This window comes from Astatotilapia calliptera, chromosome 6, assembly GCF_964374335.1.
Source record: "Astatotilapia calliptera chromosome 6, fAstCal68.1, whole genome shotgun sequence".
Taxonomy (NCBI): Eukaryota; Metazoa; Chordata; class Actinopteri; order Cichliformes; family Cichlidae; genus Astatotilapia; species Astatotilapia calliptera.
This window is the reverse complement of record NC_137427.1, coordinates 25,791,616-25,805,808: the sequence shown is the minus strand read 5'-3', so window position 1 is coordinate 25,805,808 and position 14,193 is coordinate 25,791,616. Positions and strand designations below refer to the sequence as shown.

The 14,193-nt window shown below is 41.5% G+C and overlaps 1 protein-coding gene across 6 annotated transcripts in view; it reads left to right on the top strand.

Annotated features, from left to right (window-relative positions):
• Nucleotides 1-14,193, top strand: part of inpp4b (inositol polyphosphate-4-phosphatase type II B) — a 182,331-nt gene that overhangs the window by 63,023 nt on the left and 105,115 nt on the right. Inside the window, exon 1 of one of the 6 annotated variants that reach the window (XM_080302999.1) lies at nucleotides 4,715-4,923. The exons of 4 other annotated variants lie outside the window; for them this stretch is intronic. The gene's annotated coding sequence lies outside the window, so the exon portion shown is untranslated. Of the gene's footprint in view, nucleotides 1-4,714; nucleotides 4,924-10,084; nucleotides 10,483-14,193 lie in introns of those variants that run through there. One more of the 6 variants, XM_080302998.1, reaches the window with a different exon arrangement.

Here is a 14,193-nt window from a genome sequence, read left to right as displayed (position 1 = left end):
GCGGTCACATCAAACACTGGTTTAAGTTTAGAACTTTACTGTACTTTTCGTGAACCTGGTAAACTACTTACAGTACTTGACATTTAAAAATGTTTTTAAATTTGCACATAATGTATATGCCTATACTGCCACTAAGTACTTTATTAGGTAGGAAGGTCCAACTAGTACTGTATTGGACTTTCAGAACTGCTTTAGTTTTCTGTAGCATAGATTCAACAAGGTCCTTTAAACATTTTGGTCCATATTGAAATGACAGCATCACACAGTTGCTGCATTTGTCAGCTGCATATCCATCATGCATAGCTCCTGGTTTAAGATCTGTTGACTGGAGACCATTTGAATACAGTGAATTCACTGTTGTGTTCAGGAAGCTAGTTTGACATGGTTTGAGATTGTAGTAATAAAGAGATGGACAACTGTTGATACAAGGCAGGATGAATCTTGACCAATTTTGGTGAATTTTAACCTCATTTTGCTGTTCTTAGCTGTAAGGAGTGCCACCTGGTGTGGTCTAAGATGTTCTTCTGCATACTTTGCTTGCAAAGAGTGATTATTTGAGCTTCCTCTCAACTCGAAGCCATCGGGCCATTCTCCTCTGACGTCAGCAAGGCATTTTTGAGAACTGCCCCTCCCTGGATATTTTCTCTTTTTCAGACAGTTCTCTGCAAAACCTAGAGATGGGAAAGTGTGGAAAAATCCCACTAAATTAGCAGTTTGTGAAGTAGTCAGACTAGTCCATCTGGCACCAACAACCATGCCACATTCAAACTCACTTAAATCACCTTCCTTCTCCATTCTCTATGTACTTCTGATTTAGCTCTCAGCATAAAAACTGAAAAAGGTACATAACTTATATATAGATCATATTCACACAACCTGCCATTTTCTAGTTTCCGGGGAATAGGCTTCACGTAAATTTGTTTTAGAATGAAAGCAGCTGTATAAAATAAATAAAGAAGGTGGAAATAAACTGTTTACCCATAACTCTCTTAACTCTTTCAGATGTTGAGATAATGTGGACATGTGCTATATACAATATTACTACTATATATGCACCTCATAGTACATCCTTCCTGCACGCGGGTGGAATTTGGATAAATGGGCTGTGACAAATTGCCTTATCAAGCCCAAAATAATCACTTGATCCTGAAATGCACCCTTCCACGAAACCTCCTCGTTGTCATAACCTCTCCCAAACCTTCCCCCGAATAATCCTACTCCAATCTCCTCAAGGTGGGATTTGTCTGGATCAATTTCATAATGCATTATTCATTTGAGAATTTAATCAAATATCTCCCTCACAATCAGCCCATGCCTTGTAAACCCGCCCCCGCCCCCACCCCACACCGTATCCTCTTTCTACTCATTTTATTGGTGATTGTTAGTGTCACCTGCAATAGCAGATTATCAGCCAAATAAATTACTGGGTCACAGGTGAATTAGATGCTTGGCTGGCTGTATTTTTTTCTTCTTCTTCTTCTTCTCCAAGAAAAGTAGCTTATTGTAATTTAGCTTCTTTTTTTTTCTCGAGAAAATCCCCTCCTGCCTGCCTTCCCGTGGGTTCCTGCAGCGTAATGGTTTCCTTTAAGAGAGACACTGGTGGAAAGTGCTGATGCTTGTAGCCTGTGTGTGCGAGTGTGTGCGTGTGTGTCTGTGTGTGTAAAGGCTGCTATTTTCCACGGCTAACTGAGCCACTGATGAGCTTGCCAGCCAGGCCAGAGTTGTGTACACTGCGTGAGTAAGCCTCTGGCCAAGCAGTCTTTGTAATCTCGTGTGTGGGTGTCAACATACTGTGTACTCATGCTGGGTGGGTGCAATTAAAACCAAGCTCAATTGAGATGGATTCTGTGATGCTGCAGCGTTTTACGGCAGCAGTTCATAAGTTTCCCCACCAGTTCAAGCACTGCGGTGTGTAAAGTATACAGTTTCTCGTACAGCAGCTTGCCTTTAAAATTTGTTGATGGCATTTTGCTTTTCTCCACCTTCCCTCACCCAAGAGGACTAAAGAGTAAATGAGTGCGGGGCAGGGCGGCTCTTGTCCCTGCTTTGCTGTTTTGCTCCGTTTGCACCGATGGAATTATATGATAATCAGAAATAAGCCGACGCTGCTTCCCCGCCGCACACCAAAAGAGGGTGGGAAGACATTAAAAAAGCTTTTTTCCCCCCTCCCCAGGAAATACAAACATATTTGTTTTGATCTTATCGCTCCCTTCCTCTCTCACTCTCTCTCTCTTTTTTCTTTTTAAAGAACTTAATGCGCTATTCATGAGTGTGCACAACAATAAAAGCACTTTCTGAATCTATTCATCTCAGAGCCACCATGGACAAATTTTGCTTTCACATATTTAGTTCAAAAGGGTTTTTTTGTTTTTGTTTTTTGTGGTATTGTTCCACATCAGCTGGCAAATGTGTCATTTAGGCAACTAATGTGACTTTGGTGTGCTGAGAAACAAAAATAGCTAGCGGCACTTCTCCCACTCTTTTTCTGCAGCTCGTTGTTTACTAAGGCAAGGTGGAGCGAGTCATCTGTGGCTTGCGTGTCGACTCATTTTTACGTTATCCCACCGGAAGAGAAGCGCCGGGAAAGCTTCTTCTGAAACTCCTACTCAGCTAGAGCGGATCCCCTCTTTCACCCCCTCGCTGAGACACGCAAACAGACACTTGACACTTGTTAGTGCAAGTTTTTGTTTTTTTTGTTTGAGCCTGTTGTTACCATGTCAATGGGTGCTTTAAATTCAGTGTGAAATACAGTCATTACAGTCAAAGTTTTTTAGGTGCAATATGCAACTTTCACACTTGCGTGCACAGCCGCACATTGGTGCATACTGCACATCACACGCTTTGCTAAACACTTTGAGTCATTTGATTGCATGTGAGTTCTCTGTGTAACTTTGTACAATGTAAAATGTTACATTTAGTGGTATCTGATCAAAGGAAATTTACTTCTTTGGTTTACAGTCAAACATATTTTCCTTGATGATTAATAATTTGAATAAATAAACCTTTTAATTTATATATTTCAGCTGCATTTTACTCAGAATCACAGCTCCATGCTTATGAGGGAAAAGAATCATTTTTGCATGCATCCCGTGAACGTGGAGACTAATATGAAATCCACCAGTCTATTCTAAAAAGTTTTGCACACAAAACCTTCCACCTACACAGCTGCTCCAACAAGCAACACATTTCGGTTTAATCCATTGAGTTGTGCTTGAATCACACTCGCTAAGGGATGAACGCTCCCAGGTACAGAGTGCATGCTGTAGCCTCGGGGTAAGCCTCACTATTCAAACATGTATGTACAGTGAGGATGCGCTGAGCCCCGGATTCGGCTGCATAGTGAAGTCATTGAGGAGTAGACTCTCTAGATCTTATGAGGCATCAATCTCTGTCTTTCTGCCTGTCTAGGCTGTTAACCACCTCTGGGCTGCACCATTGATCTCTGTAATTGTCTCCCACTCTTCAAAGGGAGCTAAGAGTTGGTTTGATCCGAGCTGTTTACTTTCACAGCCACTATAGCTCTGCTCTCTAAAGAAGTGAGCTATCAACCACTTCAGGCATGAGCTAGCATATTATAGCACCATTATTGTGTGTCTGAGCATGTGAGTGATTGTGCAAGAAGAAAAAAAGAAAAGCAAGCCAATGTGAGAGAGAACCCGGCACAGCCTGTAGCCTCGGGGTGAGCTAGCAGCTTCTTGCTGTTACGTAAGGGCAAGAAATTCCAAGTAGGATATTCCCTGTGTTCTAACCACGGGGATCTAACGAAATTAGTGCAAGGAACCGGATGCTGGATTGTGCACAAAATTATAGTCATTGTTTGTCTGCTTTCTTGATATTGAGTACTGAAAGCTTCATACTAATGCCTCCACCAAGATGACAGCAAAGTGACAAGTGTGATATGTAGCATCGCAAGATGTTTTGGGTGTGATAAAAAGATAACAGCGTGTCCCTTCTGAACCTTGCAAAGCAAATTTTCTTGTGCTATATTTGTGGGCCTCAGCTTGAACTGCAGAGTCAGAATAGAGGAAGTTCTTACCCACCAGCTTTAGCAGATAAGAGCTTTGCAATAAGCAGCTGATATTTAACGTTTGCATGCTGTAACCGTTTGATCACATGGATCTGCCTCTGCTCACAGAGCCAAAAGCAGTGTATTAAAAAGTAACCCGATCAAAAAGAGACTGGCGTGATGTGCTGTAATTTCAATGTAGTACTTAAGTCCAAGGATGGGGATTTGGATGAGGCAGTACAGTCTGTAGACCTGCTACCAAGTCATGTTTACAGACTGTGAGTGAAGGGAGCCTTGATTTTTATCACCTAGTCTGCAGTGGGGTTAGCTATTAAAGTTTATGAAGCAAAGCCGAGAGCGTGGGGGGGAAAGCACCGGTGGTATGCTTCCAGCGTACCAAGGGCATGATGCAGTTTCTTTCTTTTTCTTTCTTCAACCTGGAGCTTTTACCAGTGAAACAGCTGTACATGGGAATCAGCATTTGCAGTTTAGTACAGAAACACATGCAGGCTTAGCACCAAAACACTGCTTCTGGGAAACGTGTTAGCAGATAGTTTGGCTGGACACTAAAAGGAACCCAGTGAAGTAAGAAGGAGCAGAAAGAGAGGCAGGGAGAAGTGAAACGCTAGAGCTAGAGCATCACGAAGGGATTCATGTTTGGAGGCAAGCATTGACAAGTTGAAGAATGTGTGAGCAGGTATGAATGTTGAGTGTGTGTTGCTTTTGTTACGGAGAATCACAGACTCTCGGGAAGCTTAAACTGTTTTGTGAGGAAGAGAGATATTAAGCTGTCCGCTGCTGTGTAGTATTTATCATACAAGGCTCTATAGATCGCCGTGTATTACAGAAACCGCAGGAGACAGAATGCTAAAGGGAGCTTCCCTTGGAGGAAACCACTGTCTCGCAGCAGCCGACTTGTGAGTATTTACCTCTCAGGTTGAAAAGACGAGCTTCCTTTGAGTGCTCGTCAAAGTGCAAAAATGCCTTGCTGGATTCTTTAGGTTTAAGAAAAGCAGGAAGTATCTCATTTTAAATGCTTATGAGAATTGCTGTCATTATATTAAACATGTGTATTATTCTGGAAATACATGTTCTGACAGAAAGCTTTATTTACTTCTCACTTCTTCAGGTGACAGTGTTGAGATGTAACGTGTGATTTTTGTTGAAATGTCACTGGTATAACACAGGAATCTGATCGAAAAGCAACTCTCACATGTGTTCTGTTCTGGTATACTGCAAATATAGATCCAGCACAAAGAGCACATGTGAGAGTGGTAAAATCATTCATTGGGGAAGCTCCAGCCTTCTAAAATATAGATACTTGATATTCTGTGCCACACTATCAAAGCCTGCATAATAGGCTGAGATAATGATTGAGTTTGTTTGTCATTGCAGCCCATTTCAGCACAGTGATCTGTGCCCCTCAAACATTTGGCTAATTAAACTAACAAATGCATTTAGTACTGACATAAGTGTATGGCTAAAACTTCAATTTTAATAATGCTCAGATATTAAGATATTGATTCAGTTCTTAATCACCACGCGTGGTAATGTGTGCTTGTAGTACACTAAATGATTTTGTTTAAGAATTGACTTTCCTTAAGCCTGTGCTATAATGGCAATTTACAATCATCTGACTCTGGAGATAGATAAGAATTATCAGTGAATTATGGAAGCACAGGAGTGAAGTCATGGAAAGCTATGCCAATTAAAAGCCCACTTCCACAATTTTCCACTCAATAATCTATACAACTATAGTTAACAAGGATTAAAGTTTTGCTTTCTTTTATCAAAGCCAAACCCAGAAGGCATTCATCTCTCCTGTTTCATTTTCATGTTTGCACAACAAGGCAGGCTTGTGTTACAGTAGGTGCATTTGATGCCTTTGACAGATTTTCAGAAGTTATTCATAAAGCAGTCATAAATAGTAAAAAAATATTAATAAGGCACATAATTGTGAGGAAAAAAAACCCTAGAGGAACACATAAAAGTGTTTTCTATCAAAGAACAAATCAGCAATATTTAATCCAGATAAGTCTGCTGAACACTTCTTAGAGCACGCACGCAACGCCTTAGGACTAGCGTAAGTAACAAAACAAGAAGTACACAGAAAGGAGCCTGCTGTAATATTCCTATACCGGCCAGACCATTAAAAATCATGTAATAACTGTATCAACTGCATCGTTTGAGGCCATTACATCAAAATGCATTAAATAAAGGCTTAAATAAGATAGACCTGATTGTAATAGAACCTACACTTGTTTTTCATGCCTTCAAGATATTAAACAGTTGCCATTTTAAAGTATTTCTCGTGTGAAAATTCACACTTCAAAAGCATCAATAGAGCTGAGTAACTCAAAAGACTCAGTATAAATAGACTTAAGAATCTTTATTCAAACATACATATTAATACACAGTAAAAAGACGGTATCTCTTCTTTAAAGGTTTTAAGGTTGTATACATATCAGGACATAATAAAAATACCAGGTCCTTTGGATGTTTGAAACTAAAGGTAAATACAACTTCAAGTGAACTGCAAAGCATGACATATTACACTGTGATTTTGTTTATATAACAAAAAACCAAAAAGATCCAATTGATTAACTGATCATTTCTTCTAAAAGCACAAATTTGGGCAGTTTGTTAGTTTGGAGCATTCAGATGTACCAAAAAGAAAAGACATTAGCAATGATCCTAGAGAAATAATTGTTGCTTCCCATCAACCTGGGAGAGGTTTTACAGTCAGGCCATTTCCAAACAATCTGATGTCCATCGCTCTATAATGGCAAAGATCATTGTCAAGTAGAAAACCTTCAAGGGGGATGTCAGTCTATCTGACATCTCACTAAATGCCTCCCAACGTGGAAATAGTTGGTGGAAAGGACTTTGCCCTTGGAGTCATTCAGTCGCCCATGAACTCTTCTGTATAGCAAAGTATTCAAGAATCAAATGTGGAGCCATCTGTCCGACAGCTAACACCTGGCTGAAACTGGGTCATGCAACAGGACAATGATCCAAGCGCAGCAGCAAACCTAACATAACAACAGAATGAGTGAAAAAGAAAAGAATTGAGGTTTTGCAATTGTACGTACTTTCTACCATCGCTGCACATAAGACCCCCGCTGACGAAAACCAAATTTTAAAACATCCACATCAATCAATCAATCAAAATTTATTTATATAGCACATTTTAAAGACCGAAGTACACCAAAGTGCTTTCCAGTAAAATCATGATACAGATAAAAAATCACAATATGAAATATAAATTACAGATATAAATAAAATATAAAAGAATTGCCTAATCTAAATGCAAAGCCAGTGGATGTTTCCACTCTGTATGCTAAACAGAGCAGTCATTACTTTAAACCACTCACATGTAAAGTTAATACTATTGACCATCTCATTAGAATGCAGTGTTCCTGTGGGAAACACTGGGTGCCTGCCATCAATGTGTGCATTACTTTCACACTTAATATCCACAATTGCTGAAAACCAAACACCTTCTCCGTGGGAATGGCACACCCTAATGCCTCATACCATCCAGATTCCCATCTAATTAAGCGTTCACTGGATGTGCCAGGACAAGCTGTGAAGGACCCAACCCTCAACCTTCAGAACCTAAAGGAATCGCAGCACCCTGTGCCAGACACCACTCTCCATCCACACAGGTTACCTCAGAGCTGATTTTGCATCATGAGGCAGAAAACTTGTCAGAGCTCTAAACTGGAGATAGGTTTCCTCTGACGTTATCAACACATGATTAGTTGCGAAATAGCACAGGCCTCATATAAAAGGAGATTTATTGACTTCTAGGCAACCATCTGCAATCCTGTCTCCTCCTTGGTCAGTGCACTGTAAGTATCCAGTTTTTTTGTTTTTTATAGTGTTTGTGCAGAGTGGGCTCAAGGTGAATGGTAGGCAGGCTGCTAGAGGCGGTGATTAATTGTCATATCAATAAATCTGTGGGTAATAAAGAAGGTAAAATTGTAGAGTCATTCATAAGCTATTTTAGGGGATGGAGGGATTCTTCTCAAAATAAAAAATGAACTTCTAAATATGTCACCTTAATCAGTGCCAAAAGCTTTAATTCAAACCAGTACATGAGCGGCGTTGGTGCAGAATAGTTGTCTTTCTGTGTAGAAGTATTGCAATAAAGAAAGAGATGGCAGGGGTAAAAAAAAGTGTGTGTGAGGGGGCAGATCAAAAGAAGAGGAATGAGGTCAAGGTAGACACTATGAAAGAATAGGTCGGGGAAGAATGCAAGGACAATGTCGATTGTAGACAGCTAAGAATGAGAACACCCGGGGAAAACACAACCCAGTGCTTTTGTCTGTGCTCATCCGGCTTTGGGGTGACTGCTTGCTTGAGATCCCTCGTTGCCGTCTGTTCGAAGACTTCAGCTGCCAGTGGCATTTGCTCTATCGTCTTTGCCCAGGCTAACACATTGACTGCCTCCAGAATTATGCAAGGTCACTGAACGTGTGTTTAATGTGCTGGTTGGGGGGTAAAAGTGATTAAAATTAGCGTAAATAAAGGAGCACTTTTTCTTTAGGCTTTTCATTTTTCATTTCACTGCCAAGAGCTTCAAATATTTTAACTGCAGTACTGTAGGTAGCTTGCGAGTCAAATCCCCGCTACTCTCAGCGTGCTTTCCAGGAACTCACAGTTATGATCCGCAATATGTCAAACATTTCAAGCTTCAAAGTACGGCATTAAACACGCTCCGTTGCCGTTTGCTTGAGACATATTTTGAACAAGCTTTGGATATAGGATTCTCCATGCATGCAGTTACCCCCCAAAACCGCCTCTGGTTCTCTGAGATTCAAACTAATTCCTATTCTGTGCTGTAATTTAAAATGGGAATACACTGAAGAAAGGCCACAAAAGACATCAGTAATCACTGACAAAAAAAAAATAGCAACCAGCTAGAAATGCGCAAATGGATTTGGCAGGAGCTCTTGTGTGCATAAATTCTTTTTGCAGAGTCAGAGTAAGCAGTTTGTTAGCAGTCTGGGAAGGATCTCGGATAATCTTTTGGCAGGTATGAGTCCATGCATCAGTCTCTGGTTTCCACTTGCCATCACGGGTCATCAATCCTCATGGCTTTAAAGGCAGAGAGACTTTTTAAAATCCAGTGTTTCTGCCCAGCATTTCCGTATTTCACACCCGGCCAGTTAAAAGGTTAATTCCTAATCGCCATGGCCTCCGGTGTTCGCTGCATTTGCACCAAGCGATGTGTACTAAAAAATAACAGGTGTTTTGGTGGGTGGGTGGGTGAGTGTGTGCATGAAGTGTTTCAGTATGCGTGCGTGTCTTATTGTGTTGGCTTGTCTACCTGCCGTGGGTGATAAGGGCCAGTGTGGAGGATCGCCTTTTGTTCCAGAATTACTCATCCCTGTGTCAGCGTGGGAAATTTAAACCCCGCTTAATCTCCGTTTCAAGCTCAGATGCTGGTTAGAGCCTGAGCTCGGTGTCGCGTGTTGTTGTTCACCATTGTCTCTGAGCTTCTAAATGCATTGATGTTTCTATCAATGCATACCCCCCCTTTCTCTCTCAGCGGCAGCTGCACGTGTCGGTAAATATTTGAGTAAAAAATTTAGAGAGAGTCCTCTCGTGTGATCCTCGAGCACGCCAGGGTTCGTTTTGAAGTGTTTATCTGTATGTAAACACACACCTACACGCGTACCTTCCACCGTGTGGTCGGAATTCGTGTTAATTCAAGCAGCCATAACAAGTGTCTCTTTTCCTGTTGGCCATCTGAGTCACAGGCTGCAACCGAAGTGTGACACACAAGTCTGTGTCTGTGCGCTCCCTCTTCCTCCCTCTCTCTCACTAGATATTTCCCCCTATATTACTCTATATCTCTCTCCCCTTTTCTGTGCTGCTATCTTGGTTTTCTACCCATTAATTGTCAGTCTTCCTTCCTTTCTGCCTCTTCCTCTTCTCTGTTCCACCCTCCTCCTCCTTCATCCCCCTCTCTGTTTGTATGTGTCGACTCTCTGCCTCCCTCCCCTCCTGTCACTCCCTCCTCCACCTCTCTTTTTCTCTCTCTCTCTCTCGCTGGTCTCGCTTACCAAGCAGGGCACAGCAGCAACAGCAGTAGCGGCAGTAGCTCACTCTAGCCAGTTCTGAGACACAGCGGCGGCTGCAGTGTGCATGTCAATATGTGTGTGCGTGTGTGTGTGTCACGGTTTACATGTTTGTGTCAGCCAGTGTGCCTGCTGCTCTTTAAAGAGTGAATACAACGCATCCATGGAGTTACTCTAACGAAGGGACTGGAGGGAGATATGTAAGAGGACCATCCTGGAGCTCATTAAGAGGAAGAAGGAAGACATAACATCACTTTTTTTCCCTCCCCCGTTTTCTCTCTTCTTTATTTCAGCCTCTGTTTTTCTGTCAGACTCTCCTCACTTCTATAGCTCTCCTTTCACTGTCTAACTTGGTGTGCTGCTGCAAGGATTCTGTCAAACACAACTGTAAGTGGACTTCATCGTGTGGGTGCGTGTGTTTATGTGCTGCATGTATTTGCTGTGTACCCTCACACTCCTTGTCAATTTTAACTTGCTGTAGCTGTAATTCGCGTCTGAGTGCACATATTTGCATGCCACGATAAAGTGCGTGTCGTGACATCTCTAATGACTTAATTAGGCCGATTTGCAGAGCCCACTTTGTAGTGAGGGAGCAGCGCGTCCATGTAAACATTACTGACCTCCGTGGTGCAGATCTGTTCATAATCACAAATGTTAATAATACTCCTGATGCGTAGTATTGTGCCAAACTGTCACTGCTGCCATTTATCTAAAATGTCACTTGTTGGTGTGGCATGTGAATGAATGCCCTCTCCTCCAGGTATTCTCTGCAGCTGGTGAGTGTGTGCGTGAGGGAGAGACAGACAGGGAGAGAAGGAATGATTGAGAGAGTCTTACTGGGTGCCTGTGTATGTGTGTGTGTGTGTCACTCTGTCACCCTGTCACCCAGGGCATGGAGAAAAATCAATAGATCTACAGCTTGAGTTGGGCCGTTTACCTCTGTCAAGTGATGAGCAGACACTGTGGCCTTCAAGGGTCTGCAGACAAGTGCTCGGGATGCTGTGCAGACCCGCAGTCCGTCAGCTCTGCGTGCTCCTTTCATTTTTCGTATATGATTGATCTTGTGTGCTTTTGAGAGCTCTATTTTGTTACTTAAACCTGACTCTTTCCTTTCTTTTCTTTTTTTTTTTCAAAAACTGGCGACAGAGACCATACGTCAAAAGTTTTTCTTTTACCTCCCCAACTGGCGCCACTATTAGAGCTAGCCAAGGGAATGAGTAAGAGCAGGTGAAAAGACTGATAGAAAGAAGACAGAGCCAGAGCATGCAGGATGGGAACAGAGGTAGACCGTCATAATCAATCCTCCATGATCCTGGAAGAGCATCATTTGTCTTCTTTTCTCACTCTACTCCTCCTCTTGCCCTCATCTTTCTCTCATTTTCGGTGGTATAGCTACTTTGATTTTGAGTAAGAACACTAGTCTCCAGAGCTTCATTACTTTTAAAGCCTTCATCGTGAGGGGCCATAAAAAGATTCTAAGGAATGGATTTGCCAGACATTTTGTACCGACTTGCGAGTAATGGCTATGGGGGAATATAATATTCCTCCACGGTGTGTAATGGCCTTCTGTGCCTTGTGCTCTGGGTTATCAGGGCAAACTGGGATTGGCTAAAATCCGTCAGTGCTGAAGAATATGACATTGTGCATGTTAAGCTGCGCCTGCTGGGGATCCTAGCTCTGTTTAATTCATAAGAACACACCACTATGCTGCATAAACTTGTAACTGAATGCGATGCTCGCGTTTGTGTGTCCAGGAGATTGGGGTTGTTTTTAAGCATTGCACTGACCTTGTGTTTTGGTATGTTCCCCTTTCTCTACTGTGTTTGCATTCATTTGTTTTCCATCTTGCGACTGGATAGGGCAGAAGAATGTGTCTGGGGCAGTGTGTTGCCTTAAGAATATGGGGATTTGTATGGGGTAGCAGGAAAATGCCGGGGAGGAAATGATTGAGAGAAAAGGTCACTAGACAGGATGCCCTTTTTTTTTTTTTTTTTTTTTAAATCTGATATAGGAAACTGCAGAGACCCAAAAAGGGAGGGAGAGAAAAAGCAGTGCAATGTTAGGAAAAATGATTAGAAGTGAAAGTGTAGCTAAAAGACCAAAGAAGTGCTATAAATTGTGTTAACTCAAACATTAAGCTTTGCTTCTCATATATCAGCTGCGACTCCAGTCATGACTTAAATGTCCCATTTCCACAGGCTGACAGAGCATTGTTTGTGACCTTTTCTTTGTAGGTGGAGTGTAAAACTGTGTGGTGTTTTACTCTCCACCTCTGCTTTCAATCACAAACAGTAGCGTCCAGCTGGGGCCTTTCTAAGTGGAGTTTGGATGTTCTCCTTATGCCTGGATGAGTTGTCTGTGGGCACTCCAGCTTCCTTCCACAGTCCAAAGACGTGCATGTTTGGCCTAATTGGTGATTCTAAATTGGTTATAGGTGTAAAATGGAGTGTGACTGTGATAGCCCTGTAGACCGTAGATCTATATACAACCTCTCACCCGGGGGCATCTAAAAACAGGACTGATGGACGGATAGATCATAAACTATATAAAAGATGGATGTATCCACCATGATGTCACTCAATGGTTTATGACGCTAATAGATAGTAGTGTTTGTCAATAGTAGGCTTTGTTAGCAAGTAGTATTCATAGACAGTATGGACACATTGCACAGAAATACAGTCTAATTGTTGCTAAGTAACGTACTATACAGCTAAAATAGTGAAATTTCACTCACCAAACTCAGGGATAAACTTACTTATTGCTATTTATTAGACTGTACTCTTCCCCCACCAATCTGATGGCCAATCCTCCCTGAGCCTGGTTCTGCCAGATTTCTTCCTGTTAAGAGGGAGATTTTCTTTTCCACTGTTGCCAAACCACTTGCTTATGGGGGTCATATGAGTTCTTTTTGTGTATTATTTTTGGGTCTTTACTTTACAATATAATGTGCCTTGAGGAAGCTGTTGTTATGATTTGGTAAACAAATTGGTAACTTTTAAAAATAAAATAAGATAAGATAAGAGATAAGATAAAACTTTATTAATCCCTCGGGTGGGTTCCTCTGGGAAATTCGGTTTCCAAAAGCACAGCACCAACAAAAGTTACAGAGTTACAGAATATTATATATATATATATATATACACACACACACACACACATATATAAATACAGAGACATATATAAATAAAATATACGAAGGGGATAAATAGAATAAATAGGAATAAAAATAAAAATACAAGTGAATTGCACATTTCGAGTATTGAGGTCTATTGCACCATTGACTATTAACAAAAGTATTGCACAAAAGGTATTGCACAGTGAAGTGAAGAGGCACTACAGCTTAGTTGTTCCCCCCTCCTTTGTCCACCTCCCCTCCCTCTCCCCTCCAGAGAGGAGTTAAACAGTTTGATGGCGTGTGGGACAAAGGAGTTTTTAAGTCTGTTAGTTCTTGTCTTGTCTTCACCCCCACATGAAAGTTGTTATGAAAGGGGAAGTTACCATGCAGTGAGGATGTTCATTTTAAATTTAAGCACTTTAAGAAGTGACAGGAAGCTTCAAGTGGCCATTGGAGGAACTGCTGTTTTTGACACTTTTACTCTCCGCCGTCTATCGACTAGAGATAGTTTCTGGTATAGCAGTTATTATTATATTTCAGGTTTTCTTCCAGTTAATTCTGCAGACGATGTTGTATATTTTAAACTTTTTTTTGCATTCATTTAAAAAAACTGACTTCACTTTCTTCATCCTCAGAGGCAGGGCAAAGCCTTTGACAACAATATGTAAGAACAGACAGGAGCGAGACACAAACTGTTACATGCTGTTATTTTTAGTTTTGGAAGAGCCATCAGTAGCGTATAAATGTAGGATTTATAAACAGCAAAATTCTGGGAGAAAAAAAGGGCTGAAAGCATCTTGATTGTGTGCGGATACTTTAATTAAAGTGTCTCCCTCATTATGATGAAATGCTGGGAATCACCTTTGTACCTGTTGTTAATTACCTACATGCTAGAGGTTTCTGCAGCAGCAGGAGCAGCAGCCTGTGTCCTTGGCACAGTCGCAGCCCTCCCCCCTTCCTATACAAGTTTTCATGTTGAAGGT